This window comes from Aquarana catesbeiana, linkage group LG07 (assembly GCF_042186555.1).
Source record: "Aquarana catesbeiana isolate 2022-GZ linkage group LG07, ASM4218655v1, whole genome shotgun sequence".
NCBI classification, from domain to species: Eukaryota; Metazoa; Chordata; class Amphibia; order Anura; family Ranidae; genus Aquarana; species Aquarana catesbeiana.
The window spans coordinates 166,925,109-166,946,847 of record NC_133330.1 but is presented as its reverse complement, the minus strand read 5'-3'; the positions used below and the strand labels follow the sequence as shown (position 1 = coordinate 166,946,847).

Genomic DNA, 21,739 nt, shown 5'->3' with positions numbered 1-21,739 from the left:
ATCGCAAGGGGGGGGGTCACGAATGGATGGCCTCCCCCTCACCTCCGATCGCCGGGGGACAAAAGAGGACTGCCTCGGGCACCGGGGGGGGTGTCCGATCGGGCCCCCCACCCGCGGGAGGCAGATCACGTATATGTACGTGATTCTGCCTGCCCGTGCCATTCTGCCGACGTAAATCGGCGTGAGGCGGTCCTTAAGTGGTTAAAGAGGAACTGCAGTCTGCTCACATAATTTGTAATAAAAAACATCTTTACCATTCTGAAGCTTCCCTCCAAGCACTTTGCATATTATTTTATATATACTGTGATTCTGTACTTGCCAAATATGCTGCAGAAATCTCTCTCCACTGAGTCTGGCTGCAATCATTTTAACTGTGGGCAGCTGGAGCTGCTGCCGATTCACTTCCTGGATTTACACAGTCACACAGCTCCAGCTCTGCAGCTCTCATTGACCCTCTAATGACTCACCCTCCCTCCCTTCCTTTCAAACTCTTACGAGAGATGTGCATGATGTCATAAGCCTAGGCTTTTTTCCAGACAAGAGACAGAAAGTGGGCTGTATAAGGTATTTACTGGCAGAAAAAAAAATGTTTTAATAGATAGAAAGATTAAAAAATTACTGAAGTCCTGCTTTAATCAGTCCAGGTTAATTCTTTCTTCCCTTTCTCCCTTCATTTTTTATTTTCTGCAGTTTTTTTGTTGTTTTTTTCTAATTTATTAACCATTAATAATAAAACTTTGTTCATGGTTACACAGTAGGTGAGGTTGAAAAAAGACACAAATTCATCAAGTCCAACCTATGTGTGTGAATATATGTCAGTATTACATTGTAAATCCCTGTATGTTGTGGTCATTCAGGTGCTTATCTAATAGTTTTTTTGAAACTATCAATGCCTCCCTGCTGAAACTACCGCCTGTGGAAGGGAATTCCACACACTTTCTGCTCTTACAGTAAAGAACCCTCTACGTAGTTTAAGGTTAAACCTCTTTTCTTCTAATTTTAATGAGTGGCCACTTATCTTATTAAACTCCCTTTCACGGAAAAGTTTTATCCCTATTGTGGGGTCACCAGTATGGTATTTGTATATTGAAATCATATCCCCTTTCAAGTGTCTCTTCTCCAGAGAGAATAAGTTCAGTGCTCGCAACCTTTCCTCATAACTAATATCCTCCAGACCCTTTATTAACTTTGTTGCCCTTCTTTGTACTCGCTCTATTTCCAGTACATCCTTCCTGAGGACTGGTGCCCAGAACTGGACAGCATACTCCAGGTGAGGCCGGACCAAAGTCTTGTAGGGCGGGAGAATTATTGCTTTATCCCCAGAGTTAATTCCCTTTTTAATGCATGCCAATATTCGGTTTGCTTTGTTAGCAGCAGCTTGGCATTGCATGCCATTGCTGAGCCTATCATCTACTAGGACCACCAGGTCCTTTTCCATCCTAGATTCCCCCAGAGGTTCACCCCCCAGTGAGTAGATTGCATTCATATTTTTGCCACCCAAATGCATTATTTTACATTTTTCTACATTAAACCTCATTTGCCATGTAGTCGCCCACCCCATTAATTTGTTCAGATCTTCTTGGAAGGTTGGAAGGTTTCCACATCCTGCAGAGAAGTTATTGCCCTGCTTAGCTTAGTGTTGTCCGCAAATACAGAGATTGAACTGTTTATCCCATCCTCCAGGTCGTTTATGATTAAATTAAACAGGATTGGCCCCAGCACAGAACCCAAGGGGACCCCACTACCCACCCCTGACCATTCTGAGTACTCCCCATTTATCACCACTCTCTAAACTCGCCCTTGTAGCCAGGTTTCAATCCATGTACTCACCCTATGGTCCATGCCAACGGACCTTATGGGGAACTGTGTCAAATGCTTTTGCAAAATCCAGATACACCACGTCTACAGGCCTTCCTTTATCTAGATGGCAGGTCACCTCTTCATAGAAGGTTAATAGATTGGTTTGGCAAGAATGATTCTTCATGAATCCATGCTGATTACTGCTAATGATACCGTTCTTATTACTAAAATCTTGTATATAGTCCCTTATCATCCCCTCCAAGAGTTTACATATTATTGATGTTAGGCTAACTGGTCTGTAATTCCCAGGGATGTATTTTGGCCCTTTTTTAAATATTGGTGCTACACTGGCTTTTCTCCAGCTGGTACCATTCCAGTCAGTAGACTGTTAGTAAAAATTTGGAACAATGGTCTGGCAATTACTTGACTGAGTTCCCCAAGTACCTTCGGGTTCAAGCCATCTGGTCCCAGGGATTTATTAAATGTTAAGTTTCCCAAGTCTATTTCTAATTCTGTCCTCTGTTAGCCATGAGGGTGCTTCCTGTGATGTATCATGAGGACAAACATTGCAGTTCTGGTTACTAAAGCCCCCCCGATTCCCTTGTGAAGACTGAGGAGAAGAATACATTCAATACCTTCACCATCTCCCCATCCTTTGTAACCAGATGTCCTTCCTCATTCTTTATGGGGCCAATATGGTCTGTCCTCCCTTTTTTACTGTTTATATACTTAAAGAATTTCTTGGGATTTTTTTATCTATGTGCTATGTGTCTTTCATGTTCCATCTTAGCCGCCCTAATTGCACCCTTACATATCTTGTTGCATTCTTTGTAAAGAATTTGCTTTCATATGCATTTTTACATTGGAGTTAAGCCATCCAGGACTTTTGTTCGCTCTTTTAAATTTATTTCCCAATGGGATGCATTGGCTATTGCCCTTATTTAATATGCTCTTAAAGCAAACCCATCTCTCCTCCGTGATCTTTGTTTCTAAGATTTTATCCAAATTTATCTTCTAGCAAGGTTCGTAGTTTAGGGAAGATGACTCTTTTGAAATTCAGTGTCTTTGTGTTCCCCTTATGTTTCCTATTTGTGTGATTTATACTGAAGCCAATTGACCTGTGATTGCTGTTCCTATTATTCTTTAATTTTGTAGTTTTAAAAAAAAAATCACAAAATTGAAAGAAAAAACATTTTATCTAATTTGCAAATAACTTTGCAATGCTTTGTACCAGAATCATAATTTTAGTGTTATTTTAATTAGGATAAACTATAGAATAAATTGTATACATTTTAGATACAGTAACACAATTTTTTCTAAAACTGGTCTCAAAGAAAAAGTGGTATTTTTCAGTTTTGTTACTTTTTTTTTGTCAAAGGATTGCATAAAAAATATTTTTGCAAGACAATATCATGAAAAGAAAGCCTTGTTTGTTCCATGAAAGCAATATACAGTATGTCACAAAAGTGAGTACACCCCTCACATTTTTTGTAAATATTTTATTATATCTTTTCATGTGACTACACTGAAGAAATGACACTTTGCTACAATGTAAAGTAGTGAGTGTATAGCTTGTATTAAAGTGTAAATTTGCTGTCCCCTCAAAATAACTCAACACACAGCCATTAATGTCCAAACCGCTGGCAACAAAAGTGAGTACACCCTTAGGCCCCTTTCACACCTGTACGACACGACAGTCGTACGACTGTGGATCCGACTTTGCCCTGCGACTTGAAGTCCGACTTCAATAAACAGGGATCCAACTTTGATCCCCAACAATACTAGGCACTGTCTTGTATGAATCTTTAGGGGGAACTCCACGCCAAATTTAAAAAGAAAAAAAAGGCATGGGTTCCCCCTCCAGGAGCATACCAGGCCCTTCGGTCTGGTATGGATTTTAAGGGGAACCCCCCATGCTGAAAAAACTGCGTGGGGGTCCCCCCCAAAATCCATACCAGACCCTTATTCGAGCACACAGCCCGGCAGGTCAGGAAAGGGGCTGGGGACAAATGAGCCCCCCCGAACCATACCAGGCCACATGCCCTCAACATGGAGGGATGAGTGCTTTGAGGCAGGGGGGCCCGGTGCCCCCCCACCCCAAAGCACCTTGTCCCCATGATGATGACGACACGGCCTCTTCCTGACAACCCTGGCCATTGGTTGTCGGGGTCTGCGGGTGGGGAGCTTATTGGAATCTAGAAGCCCCCTTTAATAAGGTGGCCCCCAGATCCTGGACCCCCACCCTATGTGAATGAGTATCGGGTACATTGTACCCCTACCCATTCATCTAAAAAAAAAGTGTCAAAAATAAAACAGTACACAGGCTTTTAAAGTAATTTATTAGGCAGCTCCAGGGTCTTTTCCGACTTCTTCTCTCCTCTCCGGCTCTTCTCCCTCTTCTGGCAACATCTTCTGCCTCCTCCGCTGATGTCCTCTGCCGGTTCTTCTCCGCTCTCCTCTGAGGTCTTCTAGCCCTCTCTGGTTCTTCTCCCTCTGTCCACTGTCGTCTGCCTCTGCCGGGTCTTCTCCGCTGTATTCTCCGCTCTGTTCTTCTTCCGATGTTGACTCAACGCTCTCTCCCACTCTAATGCTGGGTGCGCGGTGTGCCACTACTTATATTGGCATGGGGCGGGGTCAGTGGAGGCCCGCCCCTTATGGCATCACCACCCAGGGCATGATGAGATACTGTATGTATTACTTTGTTATCTTAAAGTGGTTGTTAAGCCACTGTCAAATATTTATATAATCCTGTTTGTTTTCTAATTGTGTGCCCCATTCTCGTCTTACGTGACCGGCCGGCTCTCCTCTCTCTGGATCTGACAGCCAGAGCAGGAGGGGCCGAAAAACCCCCCGCTGACATCAGTCGGGAAGAGGAGAGGAGGAGAGAGAGGGGGACGGTCATGTGGGTACTGAGCAGCGCACTGAAATCAGGTATAGACGGCATTTTTTTATGTAGCAATATGGACTATAATTGACAGGAACAGCTATTCCCTGCCCTATCTTATATCATATTATCCCTCTAGTGCCCAGCGTCAGACTGATATCATATTTGTGAGCCCAACCAAAGGGATTGTGGGATTGGTAGTTCCAACAGACGGCTGTTCCCCTGCGTGACTATGCATCCGAACTACATATCCCAGGGATCTTTGCTACCACCAGGGAGATCACCCGCCTCAAGCTCTCTTCCTCCTGGGCCTCGTGTGTAAAGGTCCTCTCCATGCATGAAGAGAGAGGTTGTGGCCTACCACAGGCTCCACAGCATTCCTACCTGATTGAGAAGGGATCCAGCGTTGCCTGCTGTTTATCGGACTTCTGATCAGCACCGTATCTACAGTGCAGCTACCCATGCTTCGTGCACCGCAATGGGGGATCATCACAAGCGGATCTGCAGCCAGAACGTTCATTTGGCAGTCGCTATCTGGAAGGCGTTGAATTGGCCTGGTCGTTGGTGAGAGGGCCATTGCCTATCTTTGCAAACCTTTCCTTTGTTTCATTGGGACACTGTGCACAGACAGCTTTACCTTGGGAACACTTCACTGCACCTTTATTTGAACACTGTACATAATTCTTTTATAGTCATCACAAGATATACTACCACTCTGTTACTACACCCTATTGGATACAATTAATGAGCTCCGACTGCCGATGAAGACCATCAGATCTGCAACAGGGACATTCTGTCACTGCTAATTAAAGGGCTCTTACACCATCCATGTTTAGCTGCATCTCTCATTTGGATCAGAGGTTAAAAAGGTCGGCCTGGGGTTCTCTTTCTAGAGGTACTGTCAGTATTACTGCTTAACTTGTTTATCCTTTCAGGTTATGTCCAAGTGGTATTCCACTGTACATAGGTGTATATAAGTATTCTGTTGTTGCCTTCTGTCTCAACTGACATTTTTTAAGTGGTCATTCGGCTGAGTTTGTGCTGTTATCCCAAACTCAGTTGAACCATTACCTCTTTGTACAACCACACCTTAACTGAAGTATTCCAGTAAACGTATATATTCTATTAACGCATTGAGTGTTGTCTTATTACTTAAAGGTATTGCAATGATGTCTGAACCCAGAATGTCAGGTCGGTTGGAAGGTTCACAGGGTCATGGCAATACAGATGAGCAGGTAAATCCAAGCAGGGGGCCGTGCTACATTTGGGGGCTTGTCCGGGATGCTATCTGTAGCAGGCCCTAGCCAAGAGCCACAATCCGCATGGGAGGCCGCCTCGGAAGCTGTGGTTGCTTGGGGCAGAAATCAGAGAGCTCAAATGTAGAAAAGACTTGTCCTAGAGCTCTCGGGAAGTGAACACATTGAGAGAGAGATTAGGAGGTGGGTGAGAGCTCTGGCCCCAGAACACCGGGCTTACATTGTAGACACGGAAGTTGAGTACGACTTGGATCAAGTTGGGGTACTACTGGAGTGGCAAGAAGAGATACCTATCTGCCTCCAGAGGGAAGAGGTACATCTAGCCAAAGGAGTCCAACTCAAAGTGCGCAGGGAGTCTGTTGAGCAGCAGTCCCCACCAAGGGCTCAAGAGAAGGGCCCAGTATCGGGGGGAGCCAAATCCCAAGGAGTCAACATCCCTCCTCTCTCTTTTTATACAGATATGAGCTGGCTATTTCACAGTTTGGTGAAGAATGGCACTGGAAATACCAACCAGAGCTATCAGAGACTCAGGTTATTTTTGGGGCAGTTACCAACCCCTGTAGGGGAAGATGAGTTTGAAACCTGGATGAGTCAAGCTTTACAGGCCATGGGAGAATGGAGTGTTCCAGAGGCTGTGAAACAACAACGGCTCAGTGAGAGTATCCAGGGTCTGGCGGCTGATGTGATCCATAATCTGAAGATGGGAAAGAAAACTTGTATTGCTATGGACTACATAGGCACCCTGTATGCTGTATTTGAAAGAGTGGAGACTATCGCAGACTTGAAGTACAAATTCAATCACACCCACCAGCAGAGAGGGGAGAGCCTGTCTGAGTATATATATATATATATATATATATATATATATATATATATATATATATATATATATATATATATATATATATATATATATATATATATATATATCTAGAGTAGACAGAATGCTGCATCAAATCATCCTCAAGAGGGATATTGATCCCAAAGATGCTGTCCAAGCTCGTCTAGACCGGGTCCTGCAAGGAGCTAGGCCAAACCACCTGATTGTATTAAAGCTATTACTAAAAAGAGTACCAACGTGGTGAATACCTACCCTGAATTGATAAGAGAGGTACGAGAGCAGGGGACTGAGGAGCAGGGGGCTATTACCTGTCAGTGTGAGGAACGTCACCGGTCACCTGATTAGTCTGCGGCCTCGGATGGTGATTGGGAAAGTGAGTGCTGCCACCCCAGTGACAGGGAATGATCTAGTTCAGAAAGGAGATGGAAGAGAGACCACTGTCCACTGCTCAAATCTACCATCAGGATGGGAGGGGAAGATTAAAGCCCAATTAGCCTGATGGGAGAAGATGTTCCCCAAAGATGACTTTGATGTGTGCTGCGTCAGGAGTGCCCAACATCGAATTTGGCTGAAGACAAGCCTTTTCGTAAAAGGGCCAGGCGAATCCCTTTGTGTGACCAGGAGGACCTAAGAGAACAGCTGGCTGAGCTGAAGAAGTCTGGGGTCATTAAAGAATCCAGGAGCCCTTATGCATCCCCGGTTGTGGTAGTGAGAAAGAAGAATAGCTCCCACTGAATGTGTATTGACTACCGAACCCTGAACCGAAGGACTATCCCAGACCAGTACACAACCCCCCCCGCATAGAAGAGGCCCTGCAATGTCTATCGGGGGCCAAATGGTTCAGTGTGCTGAATCTAAAGAGCAGATACTACCAGATACCCATGCATCCAGATGACTGAGAAAAAGCGGCCTTCATCAAACCTCTAGGACTTTTCGAATTTGACCGAATGCCACAAGGATTAGCTGCCCCCCTCCCACTTTCCAGAGACTGGAGAACACTGTGGGAGATATGTACTTGGTGGAAGTGCTAGTGTACCTTGATGATTTCATCGTGTTTGGGAGAACGTTGGAGGAGCACGAAGCTCGGTTGGAGAAAGTTTTCCAAAGATTACACACATAGGGACTGAAGCTGTCGCTAGAAAAATGCCAGTTCTACCAGACCTTGGTTACGTATCTTGGGCACGTAGTTTCAGCAGATGGGATAGCTACTGGCCCTCGGAAGTTGGAGGCCATTACTTTTTGGCCTCGGCCGAGCACCGTCACTGAATTGAGGTTGTTTCTGGGGTTCTGCTCCTGCTATAGTAGATTCGTGAAGAGCTTCTCACAGATTGCTAGACCGTTGGATGAATTCTTACAGAAACAGACAGAAGGGGATCTGCAGAAAACCAAGAAGGGAGGGCCCAGGAGGCCACGGGAATCCATCCAGGAACAATGGACAGTGAAGTGTGAAAAAGGCTTTTGAACAACTGAAGGGGAGTCTTGTGGAAGCACCAGTGCTGGCCTACACTGACCCATCCAAACCTTATGAGTTGCACGTGGATGCCAGCAGAGATGGCCTTGGGGGAGTGCTATTTCAAGAGTCGGAGGGAAGACTCCGTCTGGTAGCTTATGTGTGTCGCAGCCTCACCCCCCCTGAGAAGAACTATCCTGTACACAATTTGGGGTTCTTGGCCCTCAAGTGGGCAGTGGTAGATAAGCTACGTGACTATCTGTACGGGGCCACTTTTGTGGTGAAGACAGATAATAACCCTTTGACTTACCTATTAACCACTGCCAAGCTGGATGTCACTGGACATCAGTGGTTGGCCGCTCTGTCTGAGTTTCCGTTCAGTCTGAAGTACTGACCAGGAGTGGGAAATCGGGATGCTGATACTCTTTCCCGAAGACCCCATACCACAAATGTTGGCCAGAAGAGTTGGGTTCATTTACCTCTGGAAGGAGTATTGGCTGTATGTCAAGAAGTCGAGCATAAGCACAAAGGAGCGGTAGGAGCTGAAGCTGTAGGAGTCAGTCCTTCTGGAGTGCCCAGATATTATTGTGATTTGACACAAGTGCACAGGCAAGAATTGTCTGACAAGAGAAGATACGAGGTGGGACCAACTGGAAGATCTATTGGGAAAGATTTTGAAGAAGTCTCTATCCATTCGAGACCATCAGATGCTGTTAGATAGTTCAATTGAGGGAGCAAAAGTAGTCCATAGAGAGTGGGAACGAATGCAGAGGATGGAGTCATATACCGTAGAGCCCCTTCTGAAGATCCAGAGGGTGTTCGTCAATTGTTCCTCCCAGAGAAACACCAGCTAAAGGTATTGACTGCCCTTCATGATGATCATGGTCATTTAGGCCTGGACATAACCTTCAAGTTAGTCAGGCACTGATTCTATTGGCTATCCATAAGAGCTGAGGTGGAAAGCTATTGCCGCTCTTGCATCAGCTGCGGATGACAAAGGCACGTAAGCTGACCATGGTGTCAGGGCTCAGCAGCCATAATAAACCATGGTCAGTTTAAAGGGGGTGGGCAGAACCAGGCAGCATCAGCCAGGTATTGCAAGTGATACAGGGGGTCAAATTACACAGCACAAGCACTGTGCTGTATAACATGCTTTAAAGGATCCGTTTTTTTTTTAGGGTAACAAACACTGTAAGTAATGAGAATGAGTTAATGCCAAATAAACAGGTTCATAGAAGAAATGTAAAAAATGTCTTTAGTCCGTGCTTTAGTCCATAGTCTAATATGTAAATAAGACATGGACTGGGCCAGGAAGCAGGGGGCATCAGTTGATTTATGGAAAAAAAATGTCTGAAAAACTGCAACAGATGTAATAAATAAATCATGGTCTGAATGTTCTAAGGTTACGAATACAGTAAAACCTTGGATTGTGAGCATAATTCGTTCCAGAAACATGCTTGTAATCCAAAGCACTTGTATATCAAGGTGAATTTCCACATCCATTTATTCATAAGTCCTTTAGTCTATAGTCCATATAAAAAGATTATAGCAATGTGATAGGTTGTGTAACCATAAAATGTCCATCCACAAATGGAAGCCTCCACAAGGAGATTAGAAGCAAAATCCAGCAGAAGAGAGACACCTCTAGGTATAGCAAATAGGTTACATTAAATGAAGGTGCAACAGTTAGAAACTCACATGGTTGATGATTAAAAGAGGCACATCTAAGTATGCAGGCATCCGGGGTAAAGCTGTCCACATAGACCATCCTCCACACTGTCGGCTCTCACCATTGTCAGTCTGCAATCGTGACAGGGAAGACTACCCTGAAAGCAAGGTTTTAACTGCTTGTGGACAGCTTTACTCCGGATGCCTGCCTGTTTTAATCATCAACCATGTGAGTTTAATGTTGTACCTTCATTAAATGTAACCATATTTCTACACTTAGAGGCGCCTCTCTTCTCTTTTATACTCAGTTGTGACATGAAGCTATGTGCATATCAAGACATTGCTTGTATATAAAGTCAAAATTTATTAAAAAACTTTGCTTGTCTTGCAAAACGCTCTCAAACCAAGGTTTTACTGTCATGTATCCCAAGGTTCATTTTTGGGAGTATGGCTCCTAAACTTGCTTCTAAGCCATACAGCGTTCCATTTTTGGGCGCTTATATTATGTATACAACATACAACCTTGGGGGTTAGAGGAGTTAATTGGGTAAATATCAATGACAAAAATCTAGTCCTATTAGATCATTTATGAAAAAACAGATAACGAGGGGGAGATATAGATGTAGGATGGATCTCTCATATAAAGTAGAAGCACAGTTTATTTTTTAATATGCATTTCACTAGTTCACAAAAACAATGTTCTAAAACTGGAAGAAATGCAGAGAGGGCCAACTAAATTAGTAAGGATGTCAGTTATAAAGAAAGGCTAGAAAACACTAATTAGTTCACATAAAATAGAGGTATCTGAAAGCTATATGATTACAGTGCATATAGAAAATATAAATGAAAAGATGACTACAAAAGATGGTGCAGCAAATAATCTGTTTTGTCCAAGCTGGCCCAAAAATATATTTAAAGTGCCAGCAAGCCTGGAATTCTCAAAAATGAAGGATGAAAAAAATAAACCCGTTTTGTTAATAGACACAGAGGGTTTAATTTACAATTATCTTCCAATTTTAATGAATGATTATTTTTATTCAAGGAAAGCTCAGAATGTTGTAAGACTAAGGGGTCAATTCACTAACGTTTACCGCATGCGATAACGCAGTCACGTGACTCATTTACAAAATTTATTGCATGCCGTAAATAAAGTCAAATTCATAAAAAAAAATAAAAAAAAGATTATGCGGTATTTGCTGGTAAATATCGCAAACGGTCCAGAGAGTAAAAAAGCATGCAATATTTACCGCCAGGGTTTTGCTGCACGGTATCTCATGCAGTATTTATCAAAAAACAGTGTGGGGGTTGAGGGGCCGAAAGGCCTGGTATGCATTGGGGGGGGGGGGCATGCTGTTTCTTTTCATATTTTTTAAATGTTGGCTTTTTTTCTTTTATATTCAGCTGTCATTGGGGAACCCACTGACTGCTGATGAGTCATTCATTGTTAAGGATGCGGTGGCCGGCTCCCGGCCTGCTCCTTAGCAACCAGCTCAATGGGGTAAATTACCGCATCAAATAATGCGATAATTACCGCTAATTCGAACAAATACCGCATTAGGTATTTAATGCAAAATTCTTAATGAATTGAACACTTGCACAATTGTTACTGCATGCAGTATTTTACCGCATTTTATTAGCCACTTTTAACTCTTGACTCTTGAATTGACTCCTAATTAACATATGAGGGAGTCAGTATCTGTGAAATGTGTAACATCCTGTACACACGATTGCACATTTTGACAACAAAATCCATCAGATTTTTTCCGACTGTTGTTGGCTCAAACTTGTCTTGCATACACATGGTCACACAAAATTGGTTGGAAATTCCGAACGTCAAGAACGCGGTGACATACAACATGTACAACAAGCCAAGAAAAATGAAGTTCTATAGCCAGTGCGGCTCTTCTGCTTGATTCCGAGCATGCGTGGCACTTTTTGCGTAGGAATTGTCTACACACGATCGGAATTTACGCTAATTTTGTTGTCAGAAAATTTTGTGTGTTGGAAATTTCGATGGAAAAAGTCCGATGGAGCCTACACACAGTCGGAATTTCTGACAATAAGCACATTTTCTATCGGAAAGTCCGATTGTGTGTACAGGGCATAAGATGGTGTTGTATTTTTGCACGGAGGCTACCACACTGCATTTTTTTTTTTCAGGCTGCTTGAATAGGTTGAATTTGATGGCGATACCATGCAATCCTAAAGTATAGGATAGATCCTTGTCAACTATGTGTCAGTGCTAACCAGACATGTAACACTATGCATCCATAACAACCAAGGTTTTTGTATATATTCCAAAAAATATTGAAGTTCACTGTAAGATACTTCATGCATTTAATACTTATTACTTAAAGAATGGAAGACAGCCGATAGACCTATAGATAGAAGCCACAAAGGATGATTTCCAGGCAGCTGCGAAATCAACTCTTCTTCTGTAAGAACATAACTGAATAATGTTTATTGCTGTGTTGTTTGATTAGGAGAAGTTTGGCTTAGGACACACATAATCAGGTTGGGATATAAAAAAAAAAGCAAAAAGCAGTAAATTCGCTAAACTGCAGATCTTGGAATAAAGCATTCACTGTGTGTTTCACAACCCTTACACACCCATTCACAAAGAAACTATAACAAACAAAAAGTGCAGCACTCCTAACTAAAAAGACACAAGTAATCTCATCTCAAAATCACTATATGTGCATTATACTAAATGTCCCTATTTATCCAAGGAACACAACACTTTGTTGGAAATAGAGAGATGAATGAAGCTTGCGTGAAAAACTGCATGAAAAACTGGATAATCCTCTTTTCAGAGTGACACATAAAATGCCTTATTGTGCCAGAAATATCAGGCAGAGCTAAAGATGTGGTGTAATCTACCTTCTGCTCCAGATTCCCTCCAACAGCATGATAAATATGTTTGGTCAAGAGCTGTCATTGTATTATACCACTTCCTTAGGACTATACTGTATACCTGTAATATTTGTCATATTTAGGGGATATGTTTTGATTTTGGAGTTTGGAACACCAGCCATATGTGTTGGTGTGGCTCTGCCCCCTAGGGGACTACTTGAAATTACCTGCTCATCTCCACTGCTATGACCTGGTGAACATTCCAGCCCACCTGACACTCTGGATTCAGACATCCTAGTACCGCTGCAAAGTAATGAATCAAACAACTCGGTGTATTTAGATTCTGATAGTATTTACTTGAATCAACTGAAAAGGGAGGTACACAAAAACAAGGAGAGAAAAAAGCTGCTGAGCTTTTAGCCGACAGCGCCAGCTCAGCAAAATAATTCCTCCGAAAGTCAAAACAAGGTAATAACACATATGCAAAACATTAAAAAACTTCCTTTAAAAATGTAATACTTTCCCCCTGTTGATGAATGTAACCAAATGGACTAGACTGGCTCACTAAAAGAGGTGACCTGGTGGAACTACAATGGCTCTAGCAGTGAAAGCTCAGGCCTAGAAATGATAGTACAAGGGCCCTTGTGTAACTGTACCTTTAATGTTCTCGTTGCAGATCTGATGTTCTTCACCGGTATGTCGGAGCTCGTTATTTGTAATCCAGTTAAGTATAGTGAGATGTACTAGGTTCCTTGTAGAATGTGAGGTTAAGGCATTTAAACACTGCGTGTAGCTAACTTCAGGAAAGTGTACGTAAAGTGGATGTGTCTGATGCAATGCGTCCCAGTGATACGGTGACAAGAGTGCAGACTGAGCTAAAACCCTTCTGGCGCGGGTGGAAAATGTTATACCACGTGGTAGGCCATAACCTCTCTCTCTCCACACGGAGAGATCCGTCTTGTGTCAGGCCCAGGAGGAAGAGAGCGACAGGTGTGTCACTGGTTTCTTTTATAGCTCCTCCCAGCAATCCCTCTGATGGTAGCAAAGATCTCTGGGATATGTGGTCCAGATGCATTGACAGGCAGAACAGTTATCAGTCTGGTAAACTACCCATCCCATAGTTCCCTTGACTGGACTCACAAATATGATGTCATTTAATAGCACTGGGCAATAAGGGACATGCAATGCATAAAGACATCGGAGGATTGCCGTACTTTGCAATTGTAGTCCACAGTGCTACATTGGTAAAAGCAAAGCAGTCTTTTATTTTTCAAACGGTAAATTAAACAGTTTGACTTAAAAAGCATAAAAAAAAAAAAAAAAAAAAAAAAAGTCCACACCCTTGGCACACAAAATAAAGATTTGGTTCACTGCTAGCATATGCCTGTTCCACAGTGTAAAAAATATAACACAGATCATTCTCACAAGCATGTTCTGCTTCACACAACACCTCACGTATGCCTACTGACTGCTTCCTGCTCTTTTCAGCCCTCTCTTGCAGGTGGGTTAACCCTTTCTGGACCACAGTACCTATAGTCAGGGTTGGTGGCTTTTTCCCACCCAAAATCTCTCCGTGTCTCATATGAGGACCTAAAAATCCTAGGAAAGCTACAAATCAGCATTGTGTAATAAATACTAATGCACAAACCACCAAGAGCAAGATAAAATCAAATCTAAATAATCTAAATACAGTAGCTGCCAACCAAATAGGTGTTCACACACATAAATAAATATTAAAAGAAAATGTGACTCTTACTAAACCTCAAGGGTAAACTAAAACTGAAGCAGCTAAAGATAGCTCTAGATAACAAATAACCACTGAAAGTGACTGTACAAAAATTGTGCAAATAGTGCAAAAATAGCAGCTATGGTAAACAATGTGCAAGCTACTGATACAATCTCGCAAACAGTCAATATAAGTGCAAATAACAATTATGCAGTGATTGTGCAAAATAGGCCAAATAAAGTGCAAATAACAATTCAGGACTTTCAATAGTGCAAGCAAATTCTTGTGCAAGTAAAAACAACGTCCAATGTGTAACAAAACAGTCTTTTAAGAAGTGCAATAAATCCAAATAAAGTGCTGAATCCCAATGTGCATCCAATATAAAGTGCATGTGCCACACTCCAATTAGCGTACTCCATCCAATGTGAGTGATACCGTTTCTCCCAGCCTCTCACCTCATACAGGCAGGTCCATAAATATCGACACAATTCTAATCTTTTTGGCTCTATACAACACCACAATGGATTTGAAATGAAATGAACAAGATGTGCTTTAACTGCAGACTTTCAGCTTTAATTTGAGGGTATTTACATCCAAATCAGGTGAACGGTGTAGTAATTACAACTTATTGTATATGTGCCTCCCACTTTTTAAGGGACCAAAAGTAATGGGACAGATTAACAATCATCCATCAAATTTTCACTTTTTAATACTTGGTTGCAAATCCTTTGCAGTCAATTACAGCCTGAAGTCTGGAACGCATAGACATCACCAGACACTGGGTTTCATCCCTGGTGATGCTCTGCCAGGTCAGTTCCTGCTTGTTCTTGGGGCATTTTCCCTTCAGTTTTGTCTTCAGCAAGTGAAATGCATGCTCAGATTCAGGTCAGGTGATTGACTTGGCCATTGCATAACATTCCACTTCTTTCCCTTAAAAAACTCTTTGGTTGCTTTCGCAGTATGCTTCGGGTCATTGTCCATCTGCACTGTGAAGCACTGTCCAATGAGTTCTGAAGCATTTTGCTGAATATGAGCAGATAATATTGCCCGAAACACTTCAGAATTCATCCTGCCGCTTTTGTCAGCAGTCACATCATCAATAAATACAAGAGAACCAGTTCCATTGGCAGCCATACATGCCCATGCCATGACACTACCACCACCATGCTTCAATGATGAGGTGGTATGCTTTGGATCATGAGCAGTTCCTTTCCTTCTCCATACTCTTCTCTTCCCATCACTCTGGTACAAGTTGATCTTGGTCTCATCTATTCATAGGATGTTGTTCCAGAACTGTGAAGGATTTTTTAGATGTTGTTTGGTAAACTCTAATCTGGCCCTCCTGTTTTTGAGGCTTACCAATGGTTTACATCTTGTGGCGAACCCTCTGTATTCACTCCGGTGAAGTCTTCTCTTGATTGTTGATTTTGACACACATACACCTACCTCCTGGAGAGTGTTTTTGATCTGGCCAACTGTGAAGGGTGTTTTCTTCACCGGGAAAGAATTCTTTGGTCATCCACCACAGTTGTTTTCCGTGGTCTTCCGGGTCTTTTGGTGTTGCTGAGCTCACTGGTGCATTCTTTTGTAAGGATGTTCCAAACAGTTGATTTGTCCACACCTAATGTTTTTGCTATCTCTCTCTCTTTTTTTTTGTTTTTTCAGCCTAGTGATGGCTTGCTTCACTGATATTGACAGCTCTTTGGATCTCATATTGAGAGTTGACAGCAACAGATTCCAAATGTAAATAGCACACTTGAAATGAATTCTGGACCTTTTAACTGCTCCTTGTAAATGGGATAATGAGGGAATAACACACACCTGGCCATGGAACAGCTGAGCAGCCAATTGTCCCATTACTTTTGGTCCCTTAAAAAGTGGGAGGCACATGTACAAACTGTTGTAATTCCTACACCGTTCACCTGATTTGAATGTAAATACCCTCCAATTAAAGCTGAAAGTCTGCAGTTAAAGCACATCTTGTTTGTTTCATTTCAAATCCATTGTGGTGGTATAAAGAGCCAAAAAGATTAGAATTGTGTCGCTGTCCCAATATTTATGGACCTGACTGTATATCAAGTAAACAAGCCAAACTTGGACGATCCACATTGACTGATCGGTTTCTGGCAGATCGATTCCCCGGTCATTTATGAACAGTCAAGTTCTCGGGCTGGCAGCGCTCAGTGACATAAAAAAGCAAGAGGAGGGCTCCATGGTGTAGTATCTAACCAACACTTTAACAATAAAATAGTAGTAACTTACAGTAGAAGTAACGAACAAACAGCGTGTAAACAGGACAGACTTCCGATCTCAGCCGCGACCAGAAGTGACGTCACCACGGCTCTAAAAAGTGGTGACGTCTCTTCCAGTTTATTTGGATTTTATTTGATAGACCAACACAAAGTGGCACATAATTGTGAAGTGGAAGGAAAATGATAAATGGTTTCATTTTTTTTTTTTTTTTACAAATATGTGAAAAGTGTGGCATGCATTTGTATTCAGCCCCCTTTACTTTGATACCCCCTAACTAAAATCTAGTGGAAACAATTGCCTTTTTTTAGTAAATAGAGTTCACCTATGTGTAATTTAATCTTATTAGAAATACAGCTGTTCTGTGAAGCCCTCAGATGTTTGTTAGAGAGCCTTAGTGAACAAACAACATCATGAAGGCCAAGGAACACACCAGAGAGGTCAGGGATAAAGCTCTGGAGAAGTTTAAAGCAGGGTTAGGGTTTAAAAAAAATATCCCAAGCTTTCAACAGCTCATGGAGCAATGTTCAATCCATCATCCGAAAATAGAAAGCGTATGGCACAACTGCAGACCTACAAAGACATAGCCAAGAAGCCCATGGTAATGCAAGAGGAGTTGCAGAGATCCACAGCTCAGGTGGGAGAATCTATCCACAGGACAACCAATTAGTTGTACACTCCACAAATCTGGCCTTTATGGAAGAGTGGCAAGAAGAAAGCCACTGTTGAAAGAAAGTCATAAGTAGTCCAGTAAAGCAAAATGCTATGCTTGGCAGAAAACTAGGGATGAGCTTCGAGTTTGAGTCGAACTCATGTTCGACTCGAACATTGGCTGTTCGCAAGTTCACCGAACAGCGAACAATTTGGGGTGTTCGCGGCAAATTCGAATGCCGCGGAACACCCTTTAAAAGTCTATGGGAGAAATCAAAAGTGCTAATTTTAAAGGCTAATATGCAAGTTATTGTCATAAAAAGTGTTTGGGGACCTGGGTCCTGCCCCAGGGGACATGGATCAATGCAAAAAAAAGTTTTAAAAACGGCCGTTTTTTCAGGAGCAGTGATTTTAATAATGCTTAAAGTCAATCAATAAAAGTGTAATATCCCTTTAAATTTCGTACCTGGGGGGTGTCTATAGTGTGCCTGTAAAGGGGCGCATGTTTCCTGTGTTTAGAACAGTCTGACAGCAAAATGACATTTTGAAGGAAAAAACTCATTTAAAACTACCCGCGGCTATTGCATTGCTGACAATACACATAGAAGTTCATTGATAAAAACGGCATGGGAATTCCCCAAAGGGGAACCCCGAACCAAAATTAAAAAAAAAAAATGACGTGGGGGTCCCCCTAAATTCCATACCAGGCCCTTCAGGTCTGGTATGGATATTAAGGGGAACCCCGGCCAAAATTTAAAAAAAAAAATGACGTGGGGTTCCCCCTAAATTCCATACCAGACCCTTCAGGTCTGGTATGGATTTTAAGGGGAACCCCGCACCAAAAAAAAAAAAAAAAACGGCGTGGGGTCCCCCCAAAAATCCATACCAGACCCTTATCCGAGCACGCAACCTGGCAGGCCGCAGGAAAAGAGGGGGGGACGAGAGTGCGGCCCCCCCTCCCTCCTGAACCGTACCAGGCCACATGCCCTCAACATTGGGAGGGTGCTTTGGGGTAGCCCCCCAAAACACCTTGTCCCCATGTTGATGAGGACAAGGGCCTCATCCCCACAACCCTGGCCGGTGGTTGTGGGGGTCTGCGGGCGGGGGGCTTATCGGAATCTGGAAGCCCCCTTTAACAAGGTGACCCCCAGATCCCGGCCCCCCCCCTGTGTGAAATGGTAAGGGGGTACATAAGTACCCCTACCATTTCACGAAAAAAGTGTCAAAAATGTTAAAAATGACAAGAGACAGTTTTTGACAATTCCTTTATTTAAATGCTTCTTCTATCTTCCTTCATCTTCTGGTTCTTCTGGCTCTTCTGGCTCTTCTGGTTCTTCCTCCGGCGTTCTCGTCCAGCATCTCCTCCGCGGCGTCTTCTATCTTCTTCTCCTCGGGCCGCTCCGCACCCATGGCATGGGGGGGAGGCTCCCGCTCTTCTCTTCTTCTTTTCTTCTCTTCTTCTTCATTTTCTTCTCCGGGCCGCTCCGCAATCCATGCTGACATGGAGGGAGGCTCCCGCTGTGTGATGGCGCTCCTCGTCTGACAGTTCTTAAATAACGGGGGGGGGCGGGGCCACCCGGTGACCCCGCCCCCCTCTGACGCACGGTGACTTGACGGGACTTCCCTGTGACATCACGGGGAATGCCACAGGGAAGTCCCGTCAAGTCACCGTGCGTCAGAGGGGGGCGGGGTCACCGGGTGGCCCCGCCCCCCCATTATTTAAGAACTGTCAGACGAGGAGCGCCGTCACACAGCGGGAGCCTCCCTCCATGCCAGCATGGATTGCGGAGCGGCCCGGAGAAGAAAATGAAGAAGAGAAGAAGAGAAGAAAAGAAGAAAAGAAGAAGAGAAGAAGAGAAGAGCGGGAGCCTCCCCCCCATGCCATGGGTGCGGAGCGGCCCGAGGAGAAGAAGACAGAAGACGCCGCGGAGGAGATGCTGGACGAGAACGCCGGAGGAAGAACCAGAAGAACCAGAAGAGCCAGAAGAACCAGAAGATGAAGGAAGATAGAAGAAAGAAGAAGCATTTAAATAAAGGAATTGTCAAAAACTGTCTCTTGTCATTTTTAACATTTTTGACACTTTTTTCGTGAAATGGTAGGGGTACTTATGTACCCCCTTACCATTTCACACAGGGGGGGGGCCGGGATCTGGGGGTCACCTTGTTAAAGGGGGCTTCCAGATTCCGATAAGCCCCCCGCCCGCAGACCCCCACAACCACCTGCCAGGGTTGTGGGGATGAGGCCCTTGTCCTCATCAACATGGGGACAAGGTGTTTTGGGGGGCTACCCCAAAGCACCCTCCCAATGTTGAGGGCATGTGGCCTGGTACGGTTCAGGAGGGAGGGGGGGCCGCACTCTCGTCCCCCCCTCTTTTCCTGCGGCCTGCCAGGTTGCGTGCTCGGATAAGGGTCTGGTATGGATTTTTGGGGGGACCCCACGGCGTTTTTTTTTTTTTTTTTTGGCGCGGGGTTCCCCTTAAAATCCATACCAGACTTCAGGTCTGGTATGGAATTTAGGGGGAACCCCACGTCATTTTTTTTTTTTTAAATTTTTGCCGGGGTTCCCCTTAATATCCATACCAGACCTGAAGGGCCTGGTATGGAATTTAGGAGGAATCCCACGTCATTTTTTTTTTTTAATTTTGGTTCGGGGTTCCCCTTTGGGGAATTCCCATGCCGTTTTTATCAATGAACTTCTATGTGTATTGTCGGCAATGCAATAGCCGCGGGTAGTTTTAAATGAGTTTTTTCCTTCAAAATGTCATTTTGCTGTCAGACTGTTCTAAACACAGGAAACATGCGCCCCTTTACAGGCATACTATAGACACCCCCCAGGTACGAAATTTAAAGGGATATTACACTTTTATTGTTTGACTTTAAGCATTATTAAAATCACTGCTCCTGAAAAAACGGCCGTTTTTAAAACTTTTTTTTGCATTGATCCATGTCCCCTGGGGCAGGACCCAGGTCCCCAAACACTTTTTATGACAATAACTTGCATATAAGCCTTTAAAATTAGCACTTTTGATTATTCATGTTCGTGTCCCATAGACTTTAACGGTGTTCGCATGTTCGAACAAACTTTTTTCCTGTTCGCATGTTCTGGTGCGAACCGAACAGGGGGGTGTTCGGCTCATCCCTACAGAAAACTAACACTGCACATCACCCTGAACACACCATCCCCACCGTGAAACATGGTGGTGGCAGCATCATGTTGTGGGGATGCTTTTCTTCTTCAGTGACAGGGACGCTGGTTAGAGTTGATAGGAAGATGGATGGAGCTAAATACAGGGCAATCTCAGAAGACTTGAGACTGGGGCGGAGGTTCACCTTCCAGCAGGACAACAAGCCTAAACATACAGTCAAAGCTACAATGGAATGGTTTAGATTAAAGCATATTCATGTGTTAGAATGGCCCAGTCAAAGTCCAGACCTAAATCCAATTGAGAATCTGTGGCAAGACTTGAAAATTGCTGTTCACAGACTCTTTCCATCCAATCTGTCAGGGCTTGAGCTATTTTGAAAAGAAGAATGAGCAAAAATGTCACTCTCTAGATGTGCAAAGCTGGTAGAGACATTCCCAAAAAGACTTGCAGCTGTAATTGCAGCAAAAGGTCATTCTACAAAGTATTGACTCAGGGGGGGCTGAATACAAATGCATGCCACAATTTTTACATATTTATTTGTAAATAAAATTTAAAAACCATTTATCATTTTCCTTCTACTTCACAATTATGTGCCACTTTTTGTTGGTCTAACACATAAAATCCCAATAAAATAGTTTTTGGTTGTAACATGACAAAATGTGAAAAATTTCAAGGGGTATGAATAATTTTTCAGTACACTGTATATATATATATATACACACACTATATTTCCAAAAGTATTGGGACGCCTGCCTGTACACACATGAACTTTAACGGCATCCCAGTCTTAGTCCGTAGGGTTCAACATTGAGTTGGCACACCCTTTGCAGCTATAACAGCTTCAACTATAACAGCTTCAACTCTTCCATAACAGCTGTCCACATGGTTTAGGAGTGTGTCTATGGGAATGTTTGACCATTCTTCCAGAAGTGCATTAGTGAGGTCAGGCACTGAAGTGGACGAGAAGGCCTGGCTCACAGTCTCTGCTCTAATTCATCCAAAAAGGTGTTCTATCAGGACAGAAGGGTCAAGCTCAGGACTCTGTGCAGGCCAGTCAAGTTCCTGCACCCCAAACATGCTCATCCATGTCTTTATGGACCTTGCTTAGTGCATTAGTCCAAATCATTTGGTGGAAGGGGGATTAGTTAGGCACTGATGTGGACGAGAAGGCCTGGCTTGCACTCTCCACTCCACTTTAATTTAACCCAACGAAC

The 21,739-nt window shown here is 43.4% G+C and overlaps 1 protein-coding gene across 2 annotated transcripts in view; it reads right to left on the bottom strand.

Moving 5' to 3' along the window:
- The window catches only part of LRRC52 (leucine rich repeat containing 52), a 191,825-nt gene that overhangs the window by 81,972 nt on the left and 88,114 nt on the right, over positions 1 to 21,739 (bottom strand). The window contains exon 1 of one of the 2 annotated variants that reach the window (XR_012235303.1): positions 13,409 to 14,004. The exons of the other annotated variant lie outside the window; for it this stretch is intronic. The gene's annotated coding sequence lies outside the window, so the exon portion shown is untranslated. Of the gene's footprint in view, positions 1 to 13,408; positions 14,005 to 21,739 lie in introns of those variants that run through there. 2 annotated transcript variants of the gene reach the window in all.